The following is a 16,543-nucleotide window of genomic DNA, read 5'->3' on the forward strand; positions in this document are numbered from 1 at the left end:
AGAAGGAGTTGAAAAGAATTAAAAAGAATTGGAAAGATTATTAATATTTGAAAATAGAAATTGAAAGATGAACGTTTAAAAGATGTTTGATGCAAAAAATTATGAATTAAAACATGAAAAAATGAAAAAAATCGAATTGAAAACCAAATTACCTCCCTTGTGTCATCCTGGCGTTAAACGCCCAGAATGCTATCCATTATGGCGTTTAACGCCCACTTGACTGCCTATTTGGGCGTATAATGCCAAGCCAGATACCCTGGCTTGTGTTTAAATGCCAGGAATCCTTCTTTACTGGGCATTTTTCTGAACGCCCAGAATGCTGCCCATTCTGGTGTTTAATGCCCAGAATGCTTATTGCATGGGTGTTAAATGCCCATTCTTCTATCCTTACTGGCGTTTAAACGCCAATAAGCCTGTCCTCCAGGGTGTGCTGTTTTTTATGCTATTTTTGATTTCGCTTTAATTCTGTAGCTGTTTTTATTATTCCACATGATCATCATCCTAAAGAAAACATAACATGACAATGGAAAACAAATGTCTATAAAAATAAATATAATTAGATAACATTGGGTTGCTGATGAGCGGATAATTTATACGCTTTTTGGCATTGTTTTTACATAGTTTTCAGTATGATTTAGTTAGTTTTTAGTATATTTTTATTAGTTTTTAATTAAAATTTACATTTCTGGACTTTACTATGAGTTTGTGTGTTTTTCTGTGATTTCAGGTATTTTCTGGATGAAATTGAGGGACTTGAGCAAAAATCAGATTCAGAGGTTGAAGAAGGACTGCAGATGCTGTTGGATTCTGACCTCCCTGCACTCAAAGTGAATTTTCTGGAGCTATAGAACTCCAAATGGTGCGCTCTAAATTGCGTTGGAAAGTAGACATCCAGGGATTTTCAGAAATATATAATAGTTGATACTTTGCCCAAGTTTAGACGATGCAAATTGGCGTTCAACGCCAGTTCCATGCTGCATTCTGGAGTTAAACGCCAGAAATAGGTTGCAAAGTGGAGTTAAACGCCAGAAACAGGTTACAAAGTGGCGTTCAACTCCAAGAGAAGCCTCTACACGTGTAAAGCTCAATGCTCAGCCCAAGCACACACCAAGTGGGCCCCAGAAGTAGATTTCTGCATCATTTACTCATTTCTGTAAACCCTAGTAACTAGTTTAGTATAAATAGGACTTTTTACTATTGTATTTACATCTTTAGATCTTTGATTAGTTTTATGCTATCTTAGACTTTCATGGGGCCTGGCCATTCGGCCATGCCTGGACCATTATCACTTATGTATTTTCAAACGGTAGAGTTTCTACACACCATAGATTAAGGTGTGGAGCTCTGCTGTTCCTCGTGAATTAATACAAAGTACCACTGTTTTTCTATTCAATTCAAGCTTATTCCTTCTCTAAGATATCCATTCGCACCCAAGAACATGATGAATGTGATGATTATGTGACGCTCATCATCATTCTTACCTATGAACGCGTGCCTGACAAACACTTCCGTTCTACATGGAAACAAGCTAGAATGAGTATCTCTTAGATATCTAATACAAAGAACCGAGTCCGAGATATTAGAATCTTCGTGGTATAAGTTAGAACCCATGGATGGCCATTCTTGAGATCCGAAAAGTCTAAACCTTGTATGTGGTATTCCGAGTAGGATCTGGGAAGGGATGGCTGTGACGAGCTTCAAACTCGCGAGTGCTGGGCGTAGTGACAGACGCAAAAGGATAGTAAATCCAGTATGATCGAGAACCGACAGATGATTAGCCATGCAGTGACAGCGCATTGGACCATTTTCACAGAGAGGATGGGATGTAGCCATTGACAATGGTGATGCCCTACAAAAAGCTTCCCATGGAAGGGAGTAGGAATGATTGGATGAAGACAGCAGGAAAGCAGAGGTTCAGAGGAATGAAAGCATCTCTATATGCTTATCTGAAATTCTCACCAATGAATTACATAAGTATCTCTATCCTAGTTTATGTTTCATTTATCTTTTAATTATTAAAACTCTATATCATTTGAATACGCCTGACTGAGATTTACAAGGTGACCGTAGCTTGCTTCAAGCCGACAATCTCCGTGGGATCGACCCTTACTCATGTAAGGTTTATTACTTGGACGACCCAGTGCACTTGCTGGTCAGTTGTGCGAAGTTGTGACAAAGAATTAAGATTATGAACGTGCGTATAAAGTTTTCAGCGCCGTTACCAAGAAATGGAACCGTCACGATTTCTGCGCACCAAGTTTTTGGCGCTGTTGTCGGGGAATGGAACCGTCACGATTTTCGCGCACCAAGTTTTTGGCGCCGTTGCCGGAAATTGTTCGAGTTTGGACAACTGACGGCTCATCTTGTTACTCTTTTAATTTTAATTTTTTTTCTTCTTTTTTGTTCTTCCCAAAATAATTTTCAAAAAAAAATACCAAAAATATTTATAAAATCATAAAATCAAAAATATTTTTGTGTTTCTTGTTTGAGTCTATAGTCAAGTTTTAAGTTTGGTGTCAATTGCATATTTTTAATTTTCTAAAAAAAATTATTTTCGAAAATTTCATGCATTGCATTCTTCATGATCTTTAAGTCGTTCTTGGCCAGTCTTCTTGTTTGATCTTCATATTTTCTTGTTGTGTGTCTTTCCTTGTTTTTCATATGCATTCTTGAATTATTAATGTCTAAAGAATAAAAATTTTTTAAGTTTGGTGTCTTGCATGTTTTCTTTTCTTGAAAATTTTTCAAACATAAGTTCTTGGTGTTCATCTTGACATTCAAAGTGTTCTTGGTATTCATCTTGACATTCATAGTGTTCTTGCATGCATTTTTGGTTTTGATCTTAATTCTTCATGCTTTGTTTCATTCTTGCTGTTTAATGAAAAAAAAATGAGAAAAACATCAAAAAGATATCTTTTCCTTTTTTCTCTTTCATCATTACAAATTCAAAAATCAAAAAAATATCTTTCCCTTTTTCACTCATAAAATTTGAAAATTTGAGTTCACTTTTTCAAAAAATTTTAAAATCTAGTTGTTTCTTATGAGTCAAATCAAATTTTCAATTTAAAAATTCTATCTTTTTCAAATCCTTTTCAAAAATCAAATATTTTTTATTTTTCTTTTATGATTTTCGAAAATTTCAAAATGATTTTCAAAAAAATATTTTTCTTACTTCTATTTCATATTTTCGAAAATCTCACTAACAATTAATGTGATTGATTCAAAAATTTTAAGTTGTTACTTGCCTAGTAAGAAAAGTTCAATCTTTAAACTCTAGAATCATATCCTTTTAGTTTCTTGTTAGTCAAGTAATCAACTTTAATTTTCAAAATCAAATCTTTTTAAATCTCTTTTTCAAATCTTTTTCAAAATATGTTTCAATCACATCTTTTTCAAAATCAATTTCAAAATCTTTTCTAACTTCTTATCTTTTCAAAATTGATTTTCAAATCTTTTTCAATTAACCACTTAACTTTTTGATTGATTTTAAAAGTTTACTATTTCAATCATATCTTTTTCAAAACTACCTAATTAAATCTCTCTCTAATTTTCGAAAATCCTTTCCCTCTTTTTCAAAATTCTTTCTTTTTATTAACTAATTGTTTTAATTTTCGAAATTTCCTCTCCCTCATCTCCTTCTAATTATTTATTTATTTATTTATTTACTAACACTTCTCTTCATCTCAAAATTCGAACCCTCTCTTCCTCTTGGTGTTCGAATTTCTCTTCTTCTATTTCTATCTTCTTCTACTCACATAAAGGAATCTCTATACTGTGACATAGAGGATTCCATATTTTCTTTTCTGTTCTCTTCTTTTTCATATGAGCAGGAACAAGGATAAGAACATTCTTGTTGAAGCTTATCCTGAACCTGAAAGGACTCTGAAGAGGAAGCTAAGGGAAGCTAAAGCACAACTCTCTGGAGAAAATCTGATTGAAAATTTCAAAAAAGAAGGAGACATGGCCGAAAATAATAACAATGCAAGGAAGATGCTTGGTGACTTTACTACACCAAATTCCAATTTACATGGAAGAAGCATCTCAATCCCTGCCATTGGAGCAAACAATTTTGAGCTGAAACCTCAATTAGTTTCTCTGATGCAACAGAACTGCAAGTTTCATGGACTTCCATCAAAAGATCCTTTTCAGTTCTTAACTAAATTCTTGCAGATTTGTGATACTGTTAAGACCAATGGGGTTGATCCCGAGGTCTATAGGCTTATGCTTTTCCCATTTGCTGTAAGAGACAGAGTTAGAGTATGGTTAGACTCTCAACCTAAAGATAGCCTGAACTCTTGGGATAAGCTGGTCACGGCTTTCTTAGCCAAGTTCTTTCCTCCTCAAAAGCTTAGTAAGCTTAGAGTGGATGTTCAAACCTTCAGACAGAAGGAAGGTGAATCCCTCTATGAAGCTTGGGAGAGATACAAGGAACTGACCAAAAAGTGTCCTTCTGACATGCTTTCAGAATGGACCATCCTGGATATATTCTATGATGGTCTGTCTGAGCTATCAAAGATATCACTGGACCATTCTGCAGGTGGATCTATTCACCTAAAGAAAACGCCTGCAGAAGCTCAAGAACTCATTGACATGGTTGCAAATAACCAGTTCATGTACACTTCTGAAAGGAATCCTGTGAATAATGGGACGCCTATGAGGAAGGGAGTTCTTGAAATTGATACTCTGAATGCCATATTGGCTCAGAATAAAATATTGACTTAGCAAGTCAATATGATCTCTCAGAGTCTGAATGTATTAAAGGAATCATCCAACAGTACTAAAGAGACATCTTCTAAAGAAGAAGCTTATGATCCTGAGAACCCTGCAATAGCAGAGGTGAATTACATGGGTGAAACCTATGGAAACACCTATAATTCCTCATGGAGGAATCATCCAAATTTCTCATGGAAGGATCAACAAAAGCCTCAACAAGGCTTTAACAATGGTGGAAGAAACAGGTTTAGTAATAGCAAGCCTTTTCCATCATCCACTCAGCAAAAGACAGAGAGTTCTGAGCAGGATCCATCTAGCTTAGCAAACATAGTCTCTGATCTATCTAAGGCCACTCTAAGTTTTATGAATGAAACAAGATCCTCCATTAAAAATTTGGAGGCACAAGTGGGCCAGCTGAGTAAAAGAGTCACTGAAACCCCTCCTAGTACTCTCCCAAGCAATACAGAAGAGAATCCAAAGAGAGAGTGTAAAGCCATTGATTTAATCATCATGGCCGAACCTACAAGGGAGGAGGAGGACGTGAATCCTAGTGAGGAAGACCTCCTGGGACGTCCAGTGATCAATAAGGAGTTTTCCTCTGAGGAACCAAAGGAATCTGAGGCTCATCTAGAGACCATAGAGATTCCATTGAACCTCCTTATGCCATTCATGAGCTCTGATGAGTATTCTTCTTCTGAAGAGAATGAAGATGTTACTGAAGAGCAAGTTGCCAAGTACCTTGGTGCAATCATGAAGCTGAATGCCAAATTATTTGGTAATGAGACTTGGGAAGATGAACCTCCCTTGCTCATCAATGAACTAAGTGATCTGGATCAACTGAGATTGCCTCAGAAGAAACAGGATCCTGGAAAGTTCTTAATACCTTGTACCATAGGCACCATGACCTTTGAGAAGGCTCTATGTGACCTTGGATCAGGGATAAACCTCATGCCACTCTCTGTAATGGAGAAACTGAGAATCTTTGAGGTGTAAGCTGCCAGAATCTCATTAGAGATGGTAGACAACTCCAGAAAACAAGCTTATGGACAAGTAGAGGATGTGCTAGTAAAGGTTGAAGGCCTTTACATCCCTGCTAATTTCATAATCCTGGATACTGGGAAGGATGAGGACGAATCCATCATCCTTGGAAGACCTTTCCTAGCCATAGCAAGAGCTGTTATTGATGTGGACAGAGGAGAATTAGTCCTTCAACTGAATGAGGACAACCTTGTGTTTAAAACTCAAGGATCTCCTTCTGTAACCATGGAGAAGAAGCATGAAAAGCTTCTCTCACTGCAGAGTCAACCAAAGCCCCCACAGTCAAACTCTAAGTTTGGTGTTGGGAGGCCACAACCAAACTCTAAGTTTAGTGTTGAACCCCCACATTCAAACTCTAAGTTTGGTGTTGGGAGGTTCCAACAATGCTCTGAACATCTGTGAGGCTCCATGAGAGCTCACTGTCAAGCTATTGACATTAAAGAAGCACTTGTTGGGAGGCAACCCAATGTTATCTAATCATATTTATTTATTTTCTATTGTTATTTCATGTTTTATTAGGTTGATGATCATGTGGAGTCACAAAAACTACTGAAAAATCAAAAACAGAATGAAAAATAGCATTGAAAATAGCACAGCCTAGAGGAAAGCAGTCTGGCGTTTAAACGCCAGAAACAAGCATCTGTCTGACGTTTAACGCCAGAAACAGGCACCAAGCTGGTGTTTAACGCCAGAAACAAGCATCTACCTGGCGTTAAACGCCAGAAACAAGCTACATTTGGGCGTTTAACGCCAGAAACAGGCAGCAGTCTGGCGTTAAACGCTAGGATTGCATAGCAAGGGCGTTTTACACGCCTAATTGTAGCAGGGATGTTAAGTTCTTGGCCCCACTGGATCTGTGGACCCCACAAGATCCCTACCACTTCTTCTCTCATCTTCACACCTTTTCATAATACTCTTCCTCAATTAACCTCCACCAATCACCTCCATTACTCCTCCAAAACCATCATACAACCCACCTACACCTACCCACTTAAATTCAAACCATCCCTCCTTCCTTTTCACACATCATAATCACCTAAACCCCCTTGACCGAACCATTCACACACCTCCATCTCCTCCATTTTCTTCTTCTTCTACTCACTTCTTTCTTCTTTTACTCGGGGACGAGCAAACCTTCTAAGTTTGGTGTGGTAAAAGCATTGCTTTTTGTTTTTCCATAACCATCTAGGGCACCTAAGGCCAGAGACATTCTCATTGAAGAGGACAAGTCCATCACTAAGAAAAGGATGGAGCAAACAAGAGATCATGGATCTCAACATGAGCATGAGGAGATTCCTCACCATGAAATCTCTGAGATGCCTCAAGGGATGCACTTCCCTCCACAAAACTATTGGGAACAAATCAACACTTCCCTAGGAGAATTAAGTTCCAACATGGGACAACTAAGGGTGGAGCACCAAGAGCACACCATCATCCTCCATGAAATTAGAGAAGATCAAAGAGCTATGAGGGAGAAGCAAGAAAGACAAGGAAGAGACATAGAGGAGCTCAAGAGCACCATTGGTTCTTCAAGAAGAGGAAGACGCCACCCTCACTAAGGTGGACTCATTCCTTAATCTCCTTGTTTATTTATTTTCATGTTTTTCGGTTTCCATGCTTCATGTTTAGTTATGTTTGTATCTTTACTATATGATCATTAGTGTCTAAGTGTCTATGCCTTAAAGTTATGAATATGAATCCATTACCTCTCTTAAATGAAAACTGTTCAAAAAACAAAAGAACAAGAAGTACATGGTTTCGAATTCATCCTTGAAACTAGTTTAATTATTTTGATGTGGTGGTAATACTTTTTATTTTCTGAATGAATGCTTGAACAGTGCATATGTCTTTTGAAGTTGATGTTTATGAATGTTAAATATGTTGGCTCTTGAAGAATAAGAAAAAGGAGACATGTTATTTGATAATCTAAAAAATCATAAAAATGATTCTTGAAGCAAGAAAAAGCAGTGAATACAAAAGCTTGCAGAAAAAAAAAGAGAAAAAGAAAAAGAAAAAGCAAGCAGAAAAAGCCAAAAGCTCTTTAAACCAAAAGGCAAGAGCAAAAAGCCAATAGCCCTTAAAACCAAAAGGCAAGGGTAATAAAAAGGATCCAAGGCTTTGAGCATCAGTGGATAGGAGGGCCTAAAGGAATAAAATCCTGGCCTAAGCGGCTAAACCAAGCTGTCCCTAACCATGTGCTTGTGGCGTGAAGGTGTCAAGTGAAAACTTGAGACTGAGCGGTTAAAGTCGAGGTCCAAAGCAAAAACAGAATGTGCTTAAGAACCCTGGACACCTCTAATTGGGGACTTTAGCAAAGCTGAGTCACAATCTGAAAATGTTCACCCAGTTATGTGTCTGTGGCATTTATGTATCCGGTGGTAATATTGGAAAACAAAGTGCTTAGGGCTACGGCCAAGACTCATAAAGTAGCTGTGTTCAAGAATCAACATACTGAACTAGGAGAATAAATAACACTATCTGAATTCTAAGTTCCTATAGATGCCAATCATTCTGAACTTCAATGGATAAAGCGAGATGCCAAAACTATTCAAGAGGCAAAAAGCTACAAGTCCCGCTCATCTGATTGGAGCTAAGTTTCATTGATATTTTGGAATTTATAGTATATTCTCTTCTTTTTATCCTATTTGATTTTCAGTTGCTTGGGGACAAGCAACAATTTAAGTTTGGTGTTGTGATGAGGGATAATTTATACGCATTTTGGCATTGTTTTTACATAGTTTTCAGTATGATTTAGTTAGTTTTTAGTATATTTTTATTAGTTTTTAATTAAAATTCACATTTCTAGACTTTACTATGAGTTTGTGTGTTTTTCTGTGATTTCAGGTATTTTCTAGCTGAAATTGAGGGACTTGAGCAAAAATCAGATTCAGAGGTTGAAGAAGGACTGCAGATGCTGTTGGATTCTGACCTCCCTGCACTCAAAGTGAATTTTCTGGAGCTATAGAACTCCAAATGGCGCGCTCTAAATTGCACTGGAAAGTATACATCCAGGGCTTTCCAGCAATATATAATAGTCCATACTTTGCCCAAGTTTAGATGATGCAAACTGGCGTTCAACGCCAGTTCCATGCTGCATTCTGGAGTTAAACGCCAGAAACAGGTTGCAAAGTAGAGTTAAACGCCAGAAACAGGTTACAAAGTGGCGTTCAACTCCAAGAGAAGCCTCTACACGTGTAAAGCTCAATGCTCAGCCCAAGCACACACCAAGTGGGCCCCAGAAGTGGATTTCTGCATTATTTACTCATTTCTGTAAACCCTAGTAACTAGTTTAGTATAAATAGGACTTTTTACTATTGTATTTACATCTTTAGATCTTTGATTAGTTTTATGCTATCTTAGACTTTCATGGGGGCTGGCCATTCGGCCATACCTGGACCATTATCACTTATGTATTTTCAAACGGTAGAGTTTTTACACACCATAGATTAAGGTGTGGAGCTCTGCTGTTCCTCATGAATGAATACAAAGTACCATTATTTTTCTATTTAATTCAAGCTTATTCCTTCTCTAAGATATCCATTCGCACCCAAGAACATGATGAATGTGATGATTATGTGACGCTCATCATCATTCTTACCTATGAACGCGTGCCTGACAAACACTTCCGTTCTACATGGAAACAAGCTAGAATGAGTATCTCTTAGATATCTAATACAGAGGACCGAGTCCAAGATATTAGAATCTTCGTGGTATAAGTTAGAACCCATGGATGGCCATTCCTGAGATCCGAAAAGTCTAAACCTTGTCTGTGGTATTCCGAGTAGGATCTGGGAAGGGATGGCTGTGACGAGCTTCAAACTCGCGAGTGCTGGGTGTAGTGACAGACGCAAAAGGATAGTAAATCCTATTCCAGTATGATCGAGAACCGACAGATGATTAGCCATGCAGTGACAGCGCATTGGACCATTTTCACAGAGAGGATGGGATGTAGCTGTTGACAATGGTGATGCCCTACAAAAAGCTTCCCATGGAAGGGAGTAGGAATGATTGGATGAAGACAGCAGGAAAGCAGAGGTTCAGAGGAACGAAAGCATCTCTATATGCTTATCTGAAATTCTCACCAATGAATTACATAAGTATCTCTATCCTAGTTTATGTTTCATTTATCTTTTAATTATTAAAACTCTATATCATTTGAATCTGCCTGACTGAGATTTACAAGGTGACCATAGCTTGCTTCAAGCTGACAATCTCCGTGGGATCGACCCTTACTCACGTAAGGTTTATTACTTGGACGACCCAGTGCACTTGCTGGTCAGTTGTGCGAAGTTGTGACAAAGAATTAAGATTATGAACGTGCATATAAAGTTTTCAACACCGTTACCAAGGAATGGAACCGTCACGATTTCTGCGCACCAGTTGCCTCCTAATAAACGCTTCTTTAATGTCAATAGCTTGACAGTGAACTCTTAGAGAGCTTCACAGAGACTCAGAGCTTAATGGTGGCCTTCCAACACCAAACTTAGAAGTTGAGTGTGGGGGCTCTGTTTGACTCTATATTGAGAGAAGTTTTCCATGCTTTCTCTCCATGGTTACAGAAGAATATCCTTGAGCCTTAAACACAAGGTAGTCCTCATTTAATTGAAGGACTAACTCTCCTCTGTCCACATCAATCACAGCCCTTGCTGTGGCTAGGAAGGGTCTTCCAAGGATAATGGATTCATCCTCATCCTTCCCAGTGTCTAGGATTATGAAGTCAGCAGGGATGTACAGGCCTTCAACCTTCACTAAGACATCCTCTACAAGTCCATAAGCCTATTTCATTGATTTGTCTGCCATCTCTAGTGAGATTCTTGCAGCTTGTACCTCAAAGATCCCTAGTTTCTCCATTACAGAGAGTGGCATGAGGTTTATACCTGACCCCAGGTCACACAGAGCCTTCTCAAAGGTCATGGTGCCTATGGTATAGGGTATTAAGAACTTTCTGGGATCCGGTTTCTTCTGAGGTAACTTCTGTTGAACCAAGTCTCATTACCAAATAACTTGGCATTCAGCTTCATGATTGCTCCTAGATACTGAGCAACTTGCTCTTCAACAATATCTTCATCCTCTTCAAAGGAAAAATACTCATCAGAGCTCATAAATGGCAACAGTAAGTTCAGTGGAATCTCTATGGTCTCTGTATGAGCCTCAGATTCCTTTGGTTCCTCAATAGGGAACTCTTTATTGGTCAGTGGACGTCCATTGAGGTCTTCCTCACTAGAAATCACTGCCTCTTCCTCCTCTACAGGTTCGACCATTTTGGACATATTGATGGCCTTGCACTCTCTCTTTGGATTCTCTTATGTATTGCTTGGGAGAGTACTAGGAGGGATTTCAGTAACTCTTTTACTCAGTTGACCCACTTTTGCCTCCAAATTTCTGATGGAGGGCCTTGTTTCAGTCATGAAACTAAGAGTGGTCTTAGATAGATTAGAGAATATGGTTGCTAAGTCAGAGAGGCTCTGCTTAGAATTCTCTATCTGTTTCTCAGAAGATGATGGAAAAGGCTTGCTATTGCCAAACCTATTTCTCCCACCATTATTATTGAAGCCTTGTTGAGGTTTCTGTTGATCCTTCCATGAGAAATTAGGATGATTCCTCCATGAAGGGTTGTAGGTGTTTCCATAGGATTCTCCCATGTAATTCACCTCTTCCATTGCAGGATTCTCAGGGTCATAAGCTTCTCCTTCAGGGGAGGGTTATTTAGTACTGCCTGATGCAGCTTACATTTTAGTCAGACTTTGAGAAATCATATTGACTTGCTGAGTCAATATTTTATTCTGAGCCAATATGGCATTCAGAGTATCAATCTCAAGAACTCCTTTCTTCTGAGTCATCCCATTATTCACAAGATTTCTTTCAGAAGTATACATGAACTGGTTATTTGCAACCATTTCAATGAGTTCCTGGGCTTCTGCAGGCGTCTTCTTCAGATGAAGAGATCCATCAGCAGAGTGGTTGATAAACCATTATTTTATGATTTATATTGTGTTTAATTGTGTGGTTTTATCAAGTCTTTACCCACTTATTCATATGATTAGCATGTATTTACAATTCCTTCCCAAAAATTGTACCATGGTTGAAAACTTGCTTCCTAGAGATCTTTTAATTATGTATTTTTATCCTCCTTTATACCATTCGATACTGTGATCCGTGTGTTAAGTGTTTCAGGCCTCAGAGGGCAGGAATAGCTTAGAGAATGGAAAGGAAGCTTGCAAAAATGGAAGGAACCAAGGAGATGACCAGCGAACAATGATGCGAGCGCATGGCCCACGCGAGCGCTCGAAAAGAAGAAATCGCAGCGACGCAAACGCGTTCATGACGCAAATGCGTGGATTGGAATCTGCACGAATGACGCGAACGCGTGGACGACGCGAACGCCTGACAAGGAAAATCGTTGAACGACGCGAACGCGTGGACGACACGTACACGTGACCTGCGCGATCTGCAGAAATTACAGAATATACTGGGGGTGATTTTGGGCCGCGTTTTAACCTAATTTTCGGCCCAGAAACACAGAATAAAGCGAGGGAACATGCAGAGACTCAACACGCATCCACACACATTCAGATTCATCACATTAGGATTACTTTAGTTTTAGATCTGAATCTAGATTAGTGTTACATTGATAGTTTATGCTTTTGCTTTGGAGTGTGGATGTTGAAGAGCCATTACCTCTGTGAAGATATTACTTTAGTTTGTTTCCTTATTCTTTACTCTTTTCAGTTGATTATTGACTCTATTCAAATAAGTATGTTGCATTTTGGGTTTATTAATATATAGAGTTATTTTTATTTTTAATTAATTTTAATTCTCTATTTAATTTTATTTAATTATGTCTTATATTTTTATGATTATTAATTTCATGTCAATGGAGTAGATCCTCTACTTGACATGGGGGTTGATTAAGAGGAGACACTTGAGTTGGAATGCTCAAGTGCCTAGTTAATTTGGACGTTGTTGGCTAATTCTGTATCTGCTAATGCTGGACCTTCCCAAGGGAGAGGACTAGGATTTACGGGTAAGAGTTAGTTCAATCACTATACTTTCCTTTATTCAGTAAGGGTTAACCAAGTGAGAACAACAACCTCTTTACACTACATTTGAGAAGATTCCAACAAGGATAGGACTTCCACTTAATTATTCCCCAGTCAAGGCCTATTATTTGGAATATCAATAATTATTCTTAGTTTATTTTTATTGCTTTAATTCACAATATTTTAATCACTCATTATTAAAACTCAAACTTTCTGGAAATTTTCTGATTAATAAATTAGCACTCTTTTCTGCAACTCGTTGGGAGACGACTTGGGACTCATACTCCCAGTATTTTTATTTCTAAAACTTGTGACAACTTTTTTTTAAATTGGTGAGGCGGATCTTAGATGGTTAAGAGCTATACGTGCAACGCTATTCTCTTATTTGAAATCTCTTAATTGGTTAACTTTTGCCACGCACCAGTGGTCCAATGACATCTTGGACAATTCAGATAGACCATCATAGAATATACATAAGATGCTCCATTCTGAAAGCATGTCAGAAGGACACCTTCTGATCAATTGCTTGTATCTTTCCCAAGCTTCATAGAGGGATTCACCTTCCTTCTGTCTGAAGGTCTGAACTTCCACTCTAAGCTTGCTCAACTTTTGAGGTGGAAAGAATTTGGCCAAGAAAGCATTGACCAACTTTCCCCAAGAGTTCAAGCTTTCTTTAGGTTGTGAGTCCAACCATATCCTAGCTCTGTCTCTTACAACAAAGGGGAAAAGCATAAGTCTGTAGACCTCAGGATTAACCCCATTGGTCTTAACAGTGTCACAGATTTACAAGAATTCAGCTAAGAACTGATGAGGATCTTCCAATGGAAGTCCATGAAACTTGCAATTCTGTTGCATTAGAGAAACTAATTGAGGTTTAAGCTCAAAGTTGTTTGCTCCAATTGTAGGAATTAAGATGCTTCTTCCATAGAAGTCAGAAGTTGGTGCAGTAAAGTCACCAAGTATCTTCCTTGTATCTCCACCATTGTTATTGGGTTCGGCCATGTCTTCTTTTTCAAAAATTTCTGTAAGGTCCTCTCCAGAGTGTTGTGCTTTAGCTTCTCTTAGCTTCCTCTTCAGAGTCCTTTCAGGTTCAGGATCAGCTTCAACAAGAATGTCCTTATCCTTGTTCCTGCTCATATGAAAAAGAAGAGAATAGAAAAGAAGAGAAATCCTCTATGTCACAATATAGAGATTCTTTTATGTGAGTAGAAGAATAGAAGAATGAGGTAGAGAGAGAATAAGAAGAATTCGAACATATAGAGAGGGAGATGGTTCGAATTATGAGGAGGGAGAAGACAAATATTTTTATTTTTATTTAATTAATTAAGTAAGAATTCAAAATTTAAGAAAAGAAATAAAATAAAATTAGAATTTAAAATAATTAGTTAATTAAAAAATTTTTTGAAAAAGTGGTGAGGGGTTTTTTGAAAATTAGAGAGAGAGAGACAAGTAGTTAGTTGATTTTGAAAAGGATAAGAAATAGTAAACTTTTTAAAATCAAAACAAATAAATCAAGTGGTTAATTGAAAAAGATTTGAAAATAAATTTTGAAAAAGATATGATTGAAATTTATTTTGAAAAATATTTGAAAAGGAAATTAAAAAGATTTGATTTTGAAAATTAAAATTGATGACTTGACAAACAAGAAACTAAAAGATATGATTCTAGAATTTAAAGATTGAACCTTTCTTAACAGGAAAGTAACAAACTTGAAATTTTTGAATCAAAGCATTAATTGTTAGCAATAAATTCGAAAATGTGAAGCAAAATTAAGAAAAAGATTTTGAAAATTAATTTTGAGATTTTCGAAAACATGAAAGAGAAATGAAAAAGATTTGATTTTTGAAAAAGATTGGAAAAGATAGAATTTTTAAATTGAAATTTTGACTTGACTAACAAGAAACAACTAAATTTTAAAATTTTTTGATTAAGTCAACCCAAAATTTCGAAATTTATGAGTGAAATAACGGAAAGATATTATTTTTGATTTTTTTGAATTAGTGAGGAATGAGAAAAACAACAAAAAGACACAAGACATAAGAATTTAAGATTAAAACAAATAATGCATGCAAGAACACTTTGAATGTCAAGATGAACACCAAGAACACTTTGAAGATCATGATGAACATCAAGAACATATTTTTGAAAATTTTTAAGAAAAGAAACACATGCAAGACACCAAACTTAGAACTTTTTAATGTTTAGACACTATGGATTTGAAAATGCATATGAAAAACGACAAAAAACACAAAACCTGAGAAATTAAAGATCAAACAAGGAAAATCATCAAGAACAGCTTGAAGATCAAAGAAGAACACAATGCATGAACTTTCAAAAATTCAAGAAAATTAAAAACATGCAGTTGACACCAAACTTAAAATTTGACACTAGACTCAGGCAAGAAACACAAAATTTTTGCTTTTTATGGTTTTATTAATTTTTTTGTATTTTTTTCGAAAATAAAAATAACAAGCTTAAACATAAAATAAAATTACCTAATCTAAGCAACAAGATGAACCGTCAGTTGTGCAAACTCGAACAATTTCCGGCAACGGCGCCAAAAACTTGGTGTGGGAAATCGTGATTCACACTTTTCACAACTCTGCACAACTTACCAGCAAGTGCACTGGATCGTCCAAGTAATAAACCTTACGTGAGTAAGGGTCGATCCCACGGAGATTGTCGGCTTGAAGCAAGCTATGGTCATCCTTGTAAATCTCAGTCAGGCGGATTCAAATGGTTATGAGGTTTTGATAATTAAAAGATAAATAAAACATAAAACAAGATAAAGTTACTTATGTGATTCATTGGTGGGAATTTCAAATAAGCGTTTGGAGATGCTTTGTTGCTTCTGAACCTCTGCTTTCCTACTGTCTTCTGCTAATCATGCATGCTCCTTTCCATGGCAAGCTGTAGGATCCTCTAAGTGAAAATGGTCCTCTACGGTTTCTGCACGGCTAATCAACTGTTGGATTTCTCGTCTCGGATGAAAAATACCAGGCACAGCTACCGCATGGCTAATCATCTGTCGGTTCCCGCTAGCGTCGGAATAGGATCCATTGATCCTTTTGCGCATTGTCACTGCGCCCAACATTCGCAGGTTTGAAGCTCGTCACAGTCATCCCTTCCCAGATCCTACTCGGAATACCACAGACAAGGTTTAGACTTTCCGGATCCCAGGAATACTGCCAATTGGTTCTAGCCTATACCACGAAGATACTAATCTCATGGACTCGGTCCGTGTATTAGATACCCAAGAGATACGCACTCAAGCTGTCGTCCAATGACTACGTTGAGCTCAGATAGAACGGAAGTGGTTGTCAGGCACGCGTTCATAGAATTGAGAATAATGATGAGTGTCACGGATCATATCATTCTCCAGATTGAAGTACAAGTGAGTATCTTAGAAATAGAAGCAAGCGTGATTGAATAGAAAATAGTAGTAATTGCATTAATTCATGAAGAACAGCAGAGCTCCCCACCTTAATCTATAGGGTGTAGAAACTCCACCGTAGAAAATACATAAGTGAAAAAGGTCTAGACATGGCCGAATGGCCAGCCTCCCAATGTGAAATATGGCATAAGCCCTTGAATACAATAGTAAAAGTGCTATTCATACTAAACTAGTAACTTAGGGTTACAGAAAAATGAGTAACTAAGTGCAGATAGTGCAAAAATCTACTTCCGGGGCCCACTTGGTGTGTGCTTGGGTTGAGCATTGAAGCTTTTTCATGCATAGATTGTTCTTGGAG

At 37.4% G+C, this 16,543-nt stretch overlaps 2 non-coding genes across 2 annotated transcripts; one reads left to right on the forward strand and one right to left on the reverse strand.

Annotated features, from left to right (window-relative positions):
* Positions 1 to 4,353: 4,353 nt before the first annotated feature.
* LOC112746160 (small nucleolar RNA R71) lies at positions 4,354 to 4,461 on the reverse strand. The gene has a single exon (XR_003174056.1). It is a non-coding gene; the product is annotated as a small nucleolar RNA R71 (small nucleolar RNA).
* Positions 4,462 to 13,283: 8,822 nt separating this feature from the next.
* Positions 13,284 to 13,391, forward strand: LOC112745902 (small nucleolar RNA R71). The gene has a single exon (XR_003173808.1). It is a non-coding gene; the product is annotated as a small nucleolar RNA R71 (small nucleolar RNA).
* Positions 13,392 to 16,543: the final 3,152 nt, after the last annotated feature.

This window comes from Arachis hypogaea, chromosome 14 (genome assembly GCF_003086295.3).
Source record: "Arachis hypogaea cultivar Tifrunner chromosome 14, arahy.Tifrunner.gnm2.J5K5, whole genome shotgun sequence".
Classification (NCBI taxonomy): Eukaryota; Viridiplantae; Streptophyta; class Magnoliopsida; order Fabales; family Fabaceae; genus Arachis; species Arachis hypogaea.